We start from the raw sequence: 12,976 nt of genomic DNA, 5'->3' as shown, positions 1-12,976 counted from the left end.
TTCACCACTCCACCAGTCTATCCCACAGCTTTATACTTGATTTATATATATATATATATATATATATATATATATATCTGAGCTGTACATGTACCGGATGAGTTTTCAGACACATGCATAAGACACAAAGACAGGAAGACAGAGCTCTCTCAGAAAAAAACACTATGACAAACAAAATGAAAAGGGACAAAGGGAACTAAAGGGTGAGGATAATGAATTATCATCTGCTAGATATTTAGTTGTGGGCTTTCACAGATGGGGTTAGTATGATATCTTCTTAGCTAGTAGTCAAGAAGAGCAGAAGTTTAGTACAAGAGAAAAAAGAGAAAACTGCACAGAAGAGAAGGACGGAAAAGGAGATGAGCGGACAGTGCAAGCAGCCCAGGTTCAGTTCAACCCTACTGTAATTTACATTGCTGGGTAATTAGTTTCAGGATCAGGCCAATAACAGATCGCTCTCGCAGGGAAAAAGCAAGCATATGAAGAGGACCTCAGCATTACCTCTATGACACATAACATTTATTGATTCAGTCTGTCAGAGGGAGCATGTGTCAAGGGCACAGAAACTGTTATATGTACAGCACAGAATTAAAGAAAATCAGGTCATGGTATTAGGGTTATCTTTGGCAGACGTGAATAAAGAAACAGAACACCTGATTCTAAATGTGGGAGAGAAGATGAGACCCTATAACTTACACCTGATGGATGGTTGTGATACATACTTAGTTTGGAATTGGATAACACTGTCCACATTTTTCACCTTTACGCTGTGTACCCATATATGCACATGCATATGCATACACACATATAGAAGCACACAAATTTACACATACAACTATGGTAAAAGACATTTGCATAATATTCACATACCATTAATGCATTAACATTAATTAATGTGTTTTATGTTTTTATGTTCATTTTATGTCTGTTCATGTTAAGCACGTGATGCATGTAATTTCTTTGTTGTAAAGCATTTTGTGCTGGATTTCTTGTATGAAAGGTGCTATACAAGATAAAGTTTAATATTATTTAATACTATTATTATTATTATTCATTTTTTTAAAATCCATTAGATTATTTTTTCACAGAGAAATAAACTTCACTTAGTGGCAGTAGATTCAGCACTGTCTAGAGGTCCTTGAGAACTGCACATTTAATACACATTTAATTAATGATGTCATTGTTTTGACATTGAAAGAGCATGTCAGCAAACAAGATAAACAAGATCTAGCTGTGGGAAGAGTGCTATCAGAATACTAAAGGAAACTGAGAGCTAGGAGATCACAGCTCCATTAAATCCCCCACAATGAGGGAAATATTTTACACACACCACCAAGCTGCACCACACTGTGTGTGTGAACATACATACACCCATATGTAAGGTCATATGTATCCGTGTGAGACTAAATAGCAGCCAGATACTGTACAATATTGTGAATGAATTCTTGCTATGGAGCAGTGAGTTTCCACTCAGGCTGCTGTGCCAGTGCACTGGGCATAGCTAAGAGTCTTTACACATGCCAGCTACTACTGGGAATTAAGCCATAAGGCTGGGAGGATAGACATATAGACACTGCAAAACACACACACACACACACACACACACACACACACACACATATACACACCCACACACGCACACACAAACACGCACATGCACACACACACACACACACACACACACACACACACACACAAAGAAATTCACCACATACCACAGACAGAAACAAAGCATAAAAAAACATAAGACAACAATAAAAAAAAACACCCACTCATTCATGCGTGCATGAGCAAACTTGCTTATCCACGTTTGTGCTCATGTCCTCGCACATACACACCGAAAAAACATGTTAGCAAGGAGGTGAGAATTAGAGCAGAGGCAACTGGCTCACCCTGAAAGTTCAAGTTGAGTGCCACTACAAATTACAGGTTGACAGCTTAAATTATGTTCCTTACAATGTATGTGCATGCTGGAGTTTGCTAAGGCAACTGCCTCCAGACAGCTGTTCTGGGTGAGGTATTTACATGTCAACCATTATCTCTACCAAAAGAAAAAAAGAACAACACTATACAATGTCCCTCGAGCTACGCTGACCAGCAAATGCCCCAGACCAGCAACCCCCTGCATGTTGTCAATGACAGAACCCTATGCCCCATCTCTAACAGATGCCCCATATTTGAGCTGTGAGGAGGGAGAGTGATAGGGGCAGTGTAAAACGAGAGGGTGACTAATTGGTTCATAACCTGTAATTGGGGAGATGTAATTGGAGTGGACTCGCAGATGCCAGGTGCACCTTCAGGAGGTGGGGCAGCGGTTTGCCCTTTGACTGGCTATAAGGTAGTGTGTGTGTGTATGTGTGTGTGTGCGTGTGTGTGTGTGTATGTGTAGGCAAGGGGCTAGGGAGGATTAGATTAAGGGGGAGCCAACACTTCTATAGTGCATGCCCCCAAAGAATATAGTTTAGGTGTGGCGTGTGCCTATTAGATCCTTAAAACCACATGAAAGCCCATGTGCTGAAACCTGTCACAACACAGCACAGCCACGCCCAATCCAAACAGGCACACAGATATAAATACGCACATACACATACAATATACAACATCCTCATGTCCACGGGCAATTTTTTCAATCCACTGTTGGGAGTGAGAAATCTGCAGCTCAACATATTCTCATGGTTCACATGGTGGGTCAATATGATCAATGTGTTCATGGCCCACCTAGCCAATACTACACCTCTCTCAATCAATGTAATGGGGCTGAGTATTAATTGGGACATAGTAAGAGGAGAGTGGGTGATGGAGCGCGATGCACTTTTTGCAGAAGCATCAGAAATGCTGCTTAATGTTGACAGCATTCTTGTTTAACCGCTTAGTTAAGAAATGTTTTTGTATAACAAAAAGAAGTGGACTGGGTGTGTTAAGGTGGTAGTACAGAGAGGGGGGTATTTGCAGGAACATCTGTTTGTCCTGCCCATCACCATATGATTATCAGTAATTAGCCACGACGCCTGCAGTTGAGTGGGTGTGGTCATGCATTCCCCTCTTTTGGGCAGGTATGCAGGAAGCACCCATAAAACACACTACCTACCTCTTGTCTCCTGCTGCCAGACCCCTACCTTCCTAATGAGTCACACACTAGTCTGCAAGCAGGCCTTTCTAACATGTACCATCTTGGAGACTCATGCTACAAAAGAATCAGTGACTCTATTTCCAGGCTGCACTTTGTGCTGAATTTTTTTTTAAAAAAGGTAAGAATGATACAAGACGGCACAAAATGTGGACTGGTGAAGGAAATTAAAGTAGTAAAGGCTGACTATGCCCAGCGTTGATTGTTCACTTGCATGGATGTTTCCTTTGCAAAAAGTAATGCAACAAGAGGGTTTCCTAACCACTGCGCTCAGTTGTGAGGAGACACTTGCTCTAAAGATAAGTGGCCTTCACATTCTGCTTTGAACAGGACTACAGTATCCACTTCAAACAGAAAGTAAATCAATTCTTCTCCACTCAACAGCCATGCCTCCCATTTATTTGGGAGAAACAAGTGCTAAAGATGGCGATGAGAAATAAATCTGCATTGTAAAGTGGGTGGATGTTTTTGCTGTTCATACTGTCGGTAGGGTAGCTTGGATGCAATGCATCGTACACTGTTAAAAATAAAACTCAGATATTCAAACATTTAAACATCCTTTTCTCGCAATGCATCTTTTGATGGAAATCTTGGAAAACTTCCACTGAAGAAATGAATAAATTAAACAAAAGCAATAAAAGACGAGAGATAGTGTGAGGGGTAGAAGGAGAGACATCACAGAATCAACTGTTTACCCTGCTTGTTTAGTGCATGGTTGTTTTTTCTGATGAGAAGCTGCAGCTGACAACTAAAAAAGTATGTAGAGCACAGGAAAAACCTGCCTGACAGATATTCTGTCTGTCAGCTAAGTGGAAGTAGGAAGTGGTGGTAAGGGAAACGGCCTCTACCAGAGTAAAGGCTGTTTCCCTTATGTTGCTTGTTGTCTCTCCCTGTTTATACAGGACACAAGGTTAGTCAGCGTGGAATCCAGCCCAGAAAGTGCTGCACCACAAAAGGCACTGTGAGATTTCACTTGCTATGTCAAAGTCCTACATGCAGAAAATCAAAAATAAAATTAGACTTTTCTTTTCAACTTTCTTTAAAATTATTATCATTAATAGATAACAAAAATCCTTTTTTAGCATTGTAATGCAGTATTAAAACTATCAGTTCCCTACACCATGAGCATCTATCTGAACCATTAGCTGGAAGTGAGGACATCTGATAGAGATTATTGATTTTCCACCGTTTTTGTGTAATTTGGTGAAGATTAATTAACATTTTCCCTTGCTCTGCCCATCTTGCTGACACAATGAACACTGATGGGTCAGAGGAAGGTCTAAAGTCAGGACACAGTCAGTCCAAAAACAAGGTGGCCCCCGCAAGACCCTGGCCTACCCCCAGCCTCTAAATTACCTCAACTGACACCAGAGAGGGAGAGGCATAGGCCCACTTTACCTCTGTACTGAAGCCAGTGGCTCAGCAGGTCAAGACCTCCCCATTAGGGAGCAGGTCAAAGCCACATAACTCTTTAGCTAAGGTGAGGGTCACTGCGATGCTCTGTCCGGCCAGGGTCAACCAGAGGTCTCTGGCCACTGAGGTTCATGGCAATACAATAAAGTAATCAATCTGGTCCCTGGATCCTGGTCAATAATATACTCCCAAGCAGCACAGGGTCACCACCTGTTCCCTGGCCTCTCCTTGGACTGTCCTGGCCTCCTGAAGAGCCCAGGTCTTAGATTTCACTGTCCTGAAGAAAAACTGGAAGACCATGGGGGTGCATAATCAAACCCTGGGTCTAGCTAGGCTATGGCAATATACTGTGATATACATTATGTACAGGTTATCAGTCATCAGTTATCAGAGCTGGACTTTTACTGTAGTGTAGGTAAACACATTCAACTTTGCTGTCAATTTTGTAACAAATCAGAACTTTTTCCTCAGTTTATGTAATTGGAGGTGTCATCTACAAATTTCAAAGGTTTTCATTGCAGCCAAATGGTAACTGCATTGTGTTAAGACTTTTCAAAGTAGATAAAATATTCTTAAGCTGAGTAAAGTCTAAACAGAGAAATAGCTGAGCCATGTAATCAACATTACTGACCAATATGGCCTATATTCTATATATATATTTTAAGGAAGTGCAGATGTGCATTTTTCTCTTGTACTTCTGTTGTGCAGAGAAAATCTCCACATACATGTATAGAGCCCAACCAAGACACATTAGTCTCTATACTGTTAGTCCCATTTCTCCCTAATTTCTTTCAGGTTTTTGTGACACACATTGCCAGCAAAACTGTTTCTTTCCCCTCCCCTCTCTGTTCCTCCCTGGTTGCCCTCTCACGCTTGCCATGAATGGAGGCAGACAGCATCCTTGACGGCTGCCAGGATGAGGCAGCAGTTAATTCTTGGCTGCCCTCCCTCACTGCTTAAAGGCAGGTATAGAGTTTCCAACAGCTCCAGCTGGCTGGATACAATGGAGATCTCAGTGCAGGGGCAGAGTTCCATGCAGGTGAACCAACCTCTCCTCTTTTCCCTTATAGCCCTTATCAGTCTTCCAACAGCAGTGCCACTAACACCCCTACACCTCAGACTGCACCAGAGTTTACCCTATCTTGCTCAAATTCCAGCCAACACAACCCTTAAGTCTCACACCATTTCCTGGCCGACAGTCACTGCACCCTGTCTCTCAAAGAAACATAAAACTGCAATGATAAGATCTGAAATAGAATCTAACGAGCTAATGAAACAGTGCAGGTTCAAAGGTACAGGAATATCTACTGCAAATGCAGCAAAGGTGTTTACAGTGTTAATGTCTGAACACATGCATACTTTCAACATGAGACAAGACTGGTATTTCTATTCATTTTATACCTCCATCTCCTTCCTTACTTTTATTCCCTGAGCTCTCTCCCGCCAACAACATGACATGTCATTAGGCAGTATAATCAGCATGCTATTTGCATACATCTGCTTTATTTTATTGATTGCTCCTCATTCGTTAAGATTCAGGGTATATAATTAATGACCATCCCCTGGTGCCACACCCTGGGGACAGCTAATTCCACTGCATACCAAGGGGATTTCAGCAGAGGGCACAAGTGGGCTTGTCACAACGGGCACTGGGCCAGTATCAGTCCCGGTCGCCTCCCAGCCTCCGGCTGTCCTTGGTCCCGCCAGCTCCTCTAACAAGGAGAGCCCTTCCCGGGCCGCGTTAACTAAAAGGACAATTATCTTGAGAACAATGATGCTTTTCACAGGGGCTGTGTTGTCATTAATGCAGTGGATCTGGTTACAGCAGCCAGCTTAAGCTAATTAAGGAATGCTATCTGTGCACTCTCATTGCTTCTTAATTAAGTAAGATTCATTTCAAAATGGGGACAAACAGTCACTTTTCTTAGAAGGGTAGGGAGGTTGTTTTACCTTTGAATTGCATTTGAATTCACTAATTTGGTGAGTTATTTTCATATGACCAAAACACTAGCACTTAGCTCCACAGCACTTAGTTAACATTTGCTTCACATTAAACAAGCTGCGTTTCAAACCGTTTGTCTGCCACCCAACCAGTCAAACAGAGGGCTCTATATTAATTAGCTCCAAGTATAAAACATAATTTGATATATGAAGCCCTTGGAAGAAGCTCTATTAAACAGCAGCTTTTGATAATGGCAGTGATGCCACATGCACGGTTGAGGAACAGCACACCTTGCCTTTCCTGTCTGGCTGTGGTCATAAAATTATTCACTCTGTCAGGACTAAGTTACTACAAGTCCTTGCCTGTCACAAACACTATCTAGACCCCACTGAGTCAAAATCCTTCTCCGCCATTAACAATGTATTCTGATTAGAAATGGCTGACTGACAGACTGACTGACAGACAAACTGAATGCTCTGAGAACAGTTGCTTTCCGAAAAGACAGCTGACTCTTTCTTTCCAAGGAGCCTGCTGACCTTTTACACAGGAGAGGGCTGTTAGTCACCAGTCACTCAGCACTGACTGACAACATGGGGAAAACTGAATGAGAGAGAGAGGGAGGGAGGGTGTGTGTGTGTGTGTGTGTGTGTGTGTGTGTGTGTGTGTGCGTGCGTGCGTGCGTGTGTGTGTGGTTGTGTGCGTGGCAGGGAGAGAGAGAGAGAGAGGAGAGTTCTGAGACAGTTCTGACTGGGTAAGATCCTGCAGAACTCTCCACATCCTTTGCTGCTCTCTTAAGACAGACTGACACATGTGCAGAGGTTAAGATGACACATAAGCTCATTCAAAGCCATTGCATATCCTTTCTAATGACACATACTTACTGCTGTCTAAGGACTGCAAGACAATAGCTGTGGTTCACTGGTCCACACTGGCTACTAAGGTTGTGTATTTTCAGTATCTACGGCTTGTGTAGCCGTTATTGCGGGAGAGACCAAATGTGTAAACACAGACACACATGAGTGCAGGGATCTGGTTTGGCAAGTATATATATGTCCTTACTTGTTGGGCATTGTGAAGGAGGTTACAGCTGTTGATTGTGATTAAATGTAAACAAAAGCTGAGTTCAGAAAAAGGGCGAGTATGTTTGAGGGTTGATCCACTCTCACAGACCTCAACACCTACTGAAAAAATTTTACTCTTAACACAACCTACATGGCTAGGCAACATTACAAACACATACAAATACATGCAGCAGATTTTGTCTCCTCAACATGTGCCATGTTGAGGAGATGAAAGAATGAAAACTGAGCAGGAAAATTTGCAAAAATGTATAAGACCCTCCTCCTCAAAGCTCTGAATCTATCAGCTAAAAATGATGAGGATTCAACTTCTTTCCCTGTTGTGCCCATGTATGGGGTCATCATGACCCCATTGTGACTGCTCTTCACATCAACAGCAGCGCTGCTTCTTCCATTTACCCTGCTTTTAGCCTCTCGACAAGAAAAATGTACTGTTTTAAGTAATCCTTGTTTGTACTGACCATAATTGATTGGGTAATCCTGGTTTAACATGCACTAAAGCCAGTGCTTAAGAATCTATTAGGAGGGCTAGCAGCTTAAAGAGGCAGGATCTATCTAATGTTGACTGCTAGATCTGTGTTTCTGTGCCTAGAGGTTGGCAGCATTTGATGACCCCTTCTACACTGACCCATTTAAAGCTCCATCTCGGGTCACATGGCCACTTCTGCCTTCCTGTCCCTCTCTGTTTCTTGTTTCTTTCAATCTGTTTCTGTATTTCTCTGTCTAGTAGGTAGGATAATACATTCATGTGCCAAGGTATCACCAAGGTTTATCCTCTGAACTCCACCAGCAAATCTCTTGGCATTCTTCCATCAACCTGGTGACACAGTTCTTGTGGTGTATAGGCCAGCCTCACCGCAACCCATCTCCACAGACGCCAAGCAAAAAGTCCCTGTCAACTCGACATGACACACGCCACGCTGCACACTCATCACTGTGACAACCCTGTCATAATCAACACAAATCTCCCAGCGTCAGCACGAGGAGCAAAGGTATTATGGAGCTGGAGAAAGGGAGACGGAGGAGGGAGAAGGAAAGGCAGACACACTAAGTACAGGTCATGGAACGATCTCAGTGGCTCTGGGATCTGACAGTAAGTGTGAATGTGACTCTGCACACAGGACAGTCAGAAAAGGGGAAGGCTAATTCCTGCTCCTCCTCCTGCCCTGACTGCTGTGGTTTCTACATGACACAGGAGGAGGTATGGAGGTCTCACACACACACATACAGAGGAAAGAAGAGAAGGAGAATAATCCCCACCAAGACCTCTGCCCTAATGGGGCCCACTACTGTAATTACAAGGCACAGATTTCAGATCAGGCACTTAAGTAGCCAGCTAAGAGTGCCCAGAAAACAAAAAGCTCTGTAATTATCGTCTGCCTCCTCTCTCCCCAGTGCAACTTCAGTTACCTGTCATGCTGCTGTTTTGTCAGGAGTCCGTTGTTTCCTGGATTCTCCCTAATCCATGGCTGGAAGCAGCCCTGGCAGTGCGCCTGCCTGTGCAAGATGCACATTTCAGCTTGTGGGGGCGAGTGACGACATGGCACACAAAGATAGCAGAAACCTGAGTCCTCACAGCCCCACAAGCACATGAATGCATTTTTTTTACAAGAGAGGGGAGGAAAAGAAGGAGGGGGAGTGTTCAGTTTGCTCTAGACAAAAGATCCATTGTGCAGTGAAACTTTATATACATATTAGAAACTTGAAACCCATAGCCTCTGCAAGCAGGATTCTTGTAACTGTGAACAAGATAACATTACCTACCATTCTTTCCTTCTGTCCACAGAAAAAGAGAAAAGCCTTCAATCCCACTTTTCTGCAAGGGTCTTATTCCTCATGATGGATTCCTGGTTTTTTGCAGGGTCATCTAATATCAGCGATAAGAGAGCTGCGGTCTTCAGGCAGTTTTGTGGCCCATTAGGTAACACATTCCCCAGGTGGAGCAGAGCAGGAGGCACAGCTTGTCGACAGAGATTTGCACTCAGCATTCTCTTAGCTTACAGCCACCATCCGCCTAACCTCTCAGGTGTTCCAGAAGGAATGTTATGTCCATTCCTTGACTTGCTCATTCACTCACTTCAACCTGGAATGCATTCTACATGTACTTCTTCTGCTTTAATAAAACTACAGAATCTGTTTCCAAACATGAGTGACTTATAACTTTTTTAATACTTCCTTTTACTTTTGAAACCCTGCCCTGTGATACCTGTAACCATTCAGAAAATGTCAAGAGGGATATTTTGAGAATAATATGAGTCACACAACACAAATAAGACTACATTTTTTCCTATTTATCTGTGGCACAAGTCCATTCTTGTTAGAGTTGTAGAGATTATCCGTTTTTTCAACAGTCAAGTCAAATAACCACATGCACAGTACTAATCTGAGACATACAACAAACACCAGGAGGAAGAGGGCCATGTGCAGAAATGATTCTCTTGGTAAATCACAAGAACAGCTCCGAAGTAATGGCCTCTCTTTGAAAACAAGTTTTTTAAATAAGAATGAAACAATAAAAGGGAAAAACCAAGTGGTTATCAAAACTTGGGGAGCATCAAGACCGAGTTCAGCCCACCATGAGTAAATCTGTGTCCACCAGACTGGGAAAAACTTGCCAACATGGTGACATCATCGACATCAGACATATAATTAACCTACTGCAGCCATGTAGTCAGGGGGACGGTCGGACAGCCAGGCTCATAATGACAACCCGTACACCTTGTAATTATTTTTCGCAAGGGACAAACACATGCGTACAAAACATACACACAGAAAACGGAGGACCTGCAGATAATAATGCCTATAAACAAAGTGCACTAGGTAATATGCAACAAGGGTGACATACAAATGTCATAACAACCAGCTTATAACATCTAATTTCTATCTAAAGGCAATGAGTGTGGTTTACTACAGAGAAACATTACAGCATAATTAAATCAAGCACTGGACAGTAATTTGGTGTTCTGAACATTGATTAATGCTTATGACAAAAGTTCTACATGGTCATTTCATTATTGAATTACATTTCAAGCAAGGTTTTAAACAAATTGCATAACTGTGTTTAACACAAATTTACTGAACTGATGTTTCCTTGCTTATTTTTGCTTGTGCACTAAGCAAATAAGGGGCTTCAGTAGGCAATAGAGTCCACGGGAAGCACAATAACCGAGTGAAAGGGCAGCCGCCCCATAGGGGAGCTCTCTGAAGAAAGACTGAGAATCTAAATTTAAAAGTTACTTAGGTTAGGGGGGGTAGGTCAAGGTATGAGAGCCATCTGTACAGATAATAAATCATGAAACCTTTCCCTTTATAACCAGAGACAACAAACATGGGAGTGGGGTGACTAATCCTAATGCTTTCCATTTTGGTTCTGGCTCAGCCTTTGTATCATAAAGACATTCTGTGAGTGTTTGGATAAAAGACAGCTTCCATTTTTACAAGTTCTATTAATATGGGCTTGAGGTGGATGATTCATTGTGAACCAGACCTGGGTTTTGTCAGTCTAACTTGTTCCATGAATACAGAGGTTAACTTTTTCCACTGATCTACATCTAACTAATAACAACTATGACCAGCACGCATTCATTTGTTTAAAAACTTAACAGTGCCCTTGTGAACTTGCTGTTCTTTATTCCTGTTTAACTGTTGTGTGCGCCAGGACAAAGAAACATAAAAGCATGGTGTTGAACAGAGAACTAACCACCAGTGTATAATTTGGGGGCCTCGAAGGTTTTGCATGAGGCTAAATGAGGTGACGTCCAGTCAAATGATGTAACTGGCGCCTAATGTGAGGAAGTGTAGGTGACCCTTTGTTATTGCCCTCCACCATGGAAAGATCATATCAAAGAGTGGAAATCATACAGATACTGTGGACTCAAAATGAACAGTGTCTTTGTCTTAGCTCATTCTTTATCTCACACTGGGGTGGGTTAGGCCTGGCTGCACTGTGATTGTCTCGGCTGAGCTGAAGTAAGTATCAAGCCTGGTTTGGTGTGGTCAACTTAGACCCAGGGAGCCTTGAGAGTAAAGAGGGCTCTAAGTTAGTTTTAATAGGCACATTATTTCTACCCCTAACACCCGCACAGGCTCCACTCTGAGCCATTGGCTGTTTGAAGTTGGTAACAGCTGTAGTGTTCCAGCCTTTATTTAGAGGTCAGCACACTGACTTCACTTAAAAGGAGAGTGGGACTAAAGTAGAGAGAGAGAAAGAAAGAAAGAAGAGAAGGCAGTGGGAGGAGAAATAAAGAACAGAGAGAGAGTGAGAGGTGAAAGAATGAGTTAAAAAAAGAAAGAGTTACTAGTGTGGCAAGGGATTAACTGAGGGAGAGGTTAAAAGTTTGTGGAGTTGCATCTGGCCTCCTGCCTGCTCTGTTGTTTATTGCCGTGGGCCTGAGGATCTGGTGCCAACATTAACCGCACCTGAACCACTCTACAACACAGCACAGCACGCACACACACACACACACACACAAAGGGACAAAACAGGAAGAGGCATACCCGTAGCCTGCACTCCTCTCCAATGCTTTGGCAAGATGTTACAGTGTGCCAGCCTTTTCTCCTCACTACACCAATGTGTGTGTACATGTGTGTCTGTGTGTGAACTACACTTGCAGATGCCAAGTCATGACTTCTCATTTGTTAATCCCCTGTTGCTCCTATTACCCTCGTCTTTCCCTTTCCATCTTTGTGCTCTGTCACTCTGGATGACTGCCTGGCTGCAAAGCCCTTGCCCGCCTCAGCCAAATCTCTCTAACTTAGTCTCCCAAAGCCTGGCTTGACAACAATTTCAAGTCTTCTCAAACCTCCACAATAAGTTCAGTGAACTCAAGGCAGATGGGAGTTCTCATGCTCCATATAAGAGTCCTATGTGCCATCAGCCAGTAATAAAACACTGACCACACCAGAGACATACACAGGGTCACTGTGGGCAGAAATCACACACAAAGAAGAATGCTAGGATGCCACCCACCGCAAAACCCATGGGACAGACCCTTCTCTGTTCAACTTCTCTCTTTCACTGGAATTCCCCTTTATAATGTGCCAGCTTACACAGTGTAGCACGTACATGCATGTGCACATACACGCATGCACACAGACACACATCAAATTTTAGAGACACAAGAAGGCCTGGAGAAAAGAAAGGGAGTTTGGAAGAGGACAGTTGGAAGACATTTGGGGGTTGACAGCAGGGTATTCCTTTTGCCCCAGGCTGTATAGACAAGCCTGGCAGCCAATTAGTACAAGCTGAAGCCACCCCCACCACCCAACCCCCCTCACCCCTGCCCCTCTACTCAGCCTTGCCCTGGTCTTCTGAACCTGGTATGGTCAGGGCTGGAATGTTGAAGCAGGTCATGTTCACATGCACATCAAAAGCGATTAAGTACAAGCCTCCTGGATTAAGATGAGTCTGTGGAC

The 12,976-nt window shown here is 43.1% G+C and overlaps 1 protein-coding gene across 8 annotated transcripts in view; it reads right to left on the bottom strand.

Moving 5' to 3' along the window:
* The window catches only part of zfhx3b (zinc finger homeobox 3b), a 139,191-nt gene that overhangs the window by 102,482 nt on the left and 23,733 nt on the right, over positions 1-12,976 (bottom strand). The window contains exon 1 of one of the 8 annotated variants that reach the window (XM_071488443.1): positions 8,972-12,519. The exons of the other annotated variants lie outside the window; for them this stretch is intronic. The gene's annotated coding sequence lies outside the window, so the exon portion shown is untranslated. Of the gene's footprint in view, positions 1-8,971; positions 12,520-12,976 lie in introns of those variants that run through there. 8 annotated transcript variants of the gene reach the window in all.

The sequence above is a fragment of the Trachinotus anak genome, unplaced genomic scaffold (assembly GCF_046630095.1).
Source record: "Trachinotus anak isolate AG129_WGS33_773 ecotype Australia unplaced genomic scaffold, CSIRO_AGI_Tana_v1 ptg000011l, whole genome shotgun sequence".
In the NCBI taxonomy this organism is placed as follows: domain Eukaryota; kingdom Metazoa; phylum Chordata; class Actinopteri; order Carangiformes; family Carangidae; genus Trachinotus; species Trachinotus anak.
The sequence above is the reverse complement of the archived record's forward strand: the minus strand, read 5'-3'. Positions and strand labels throughout refer to the sequence as shown.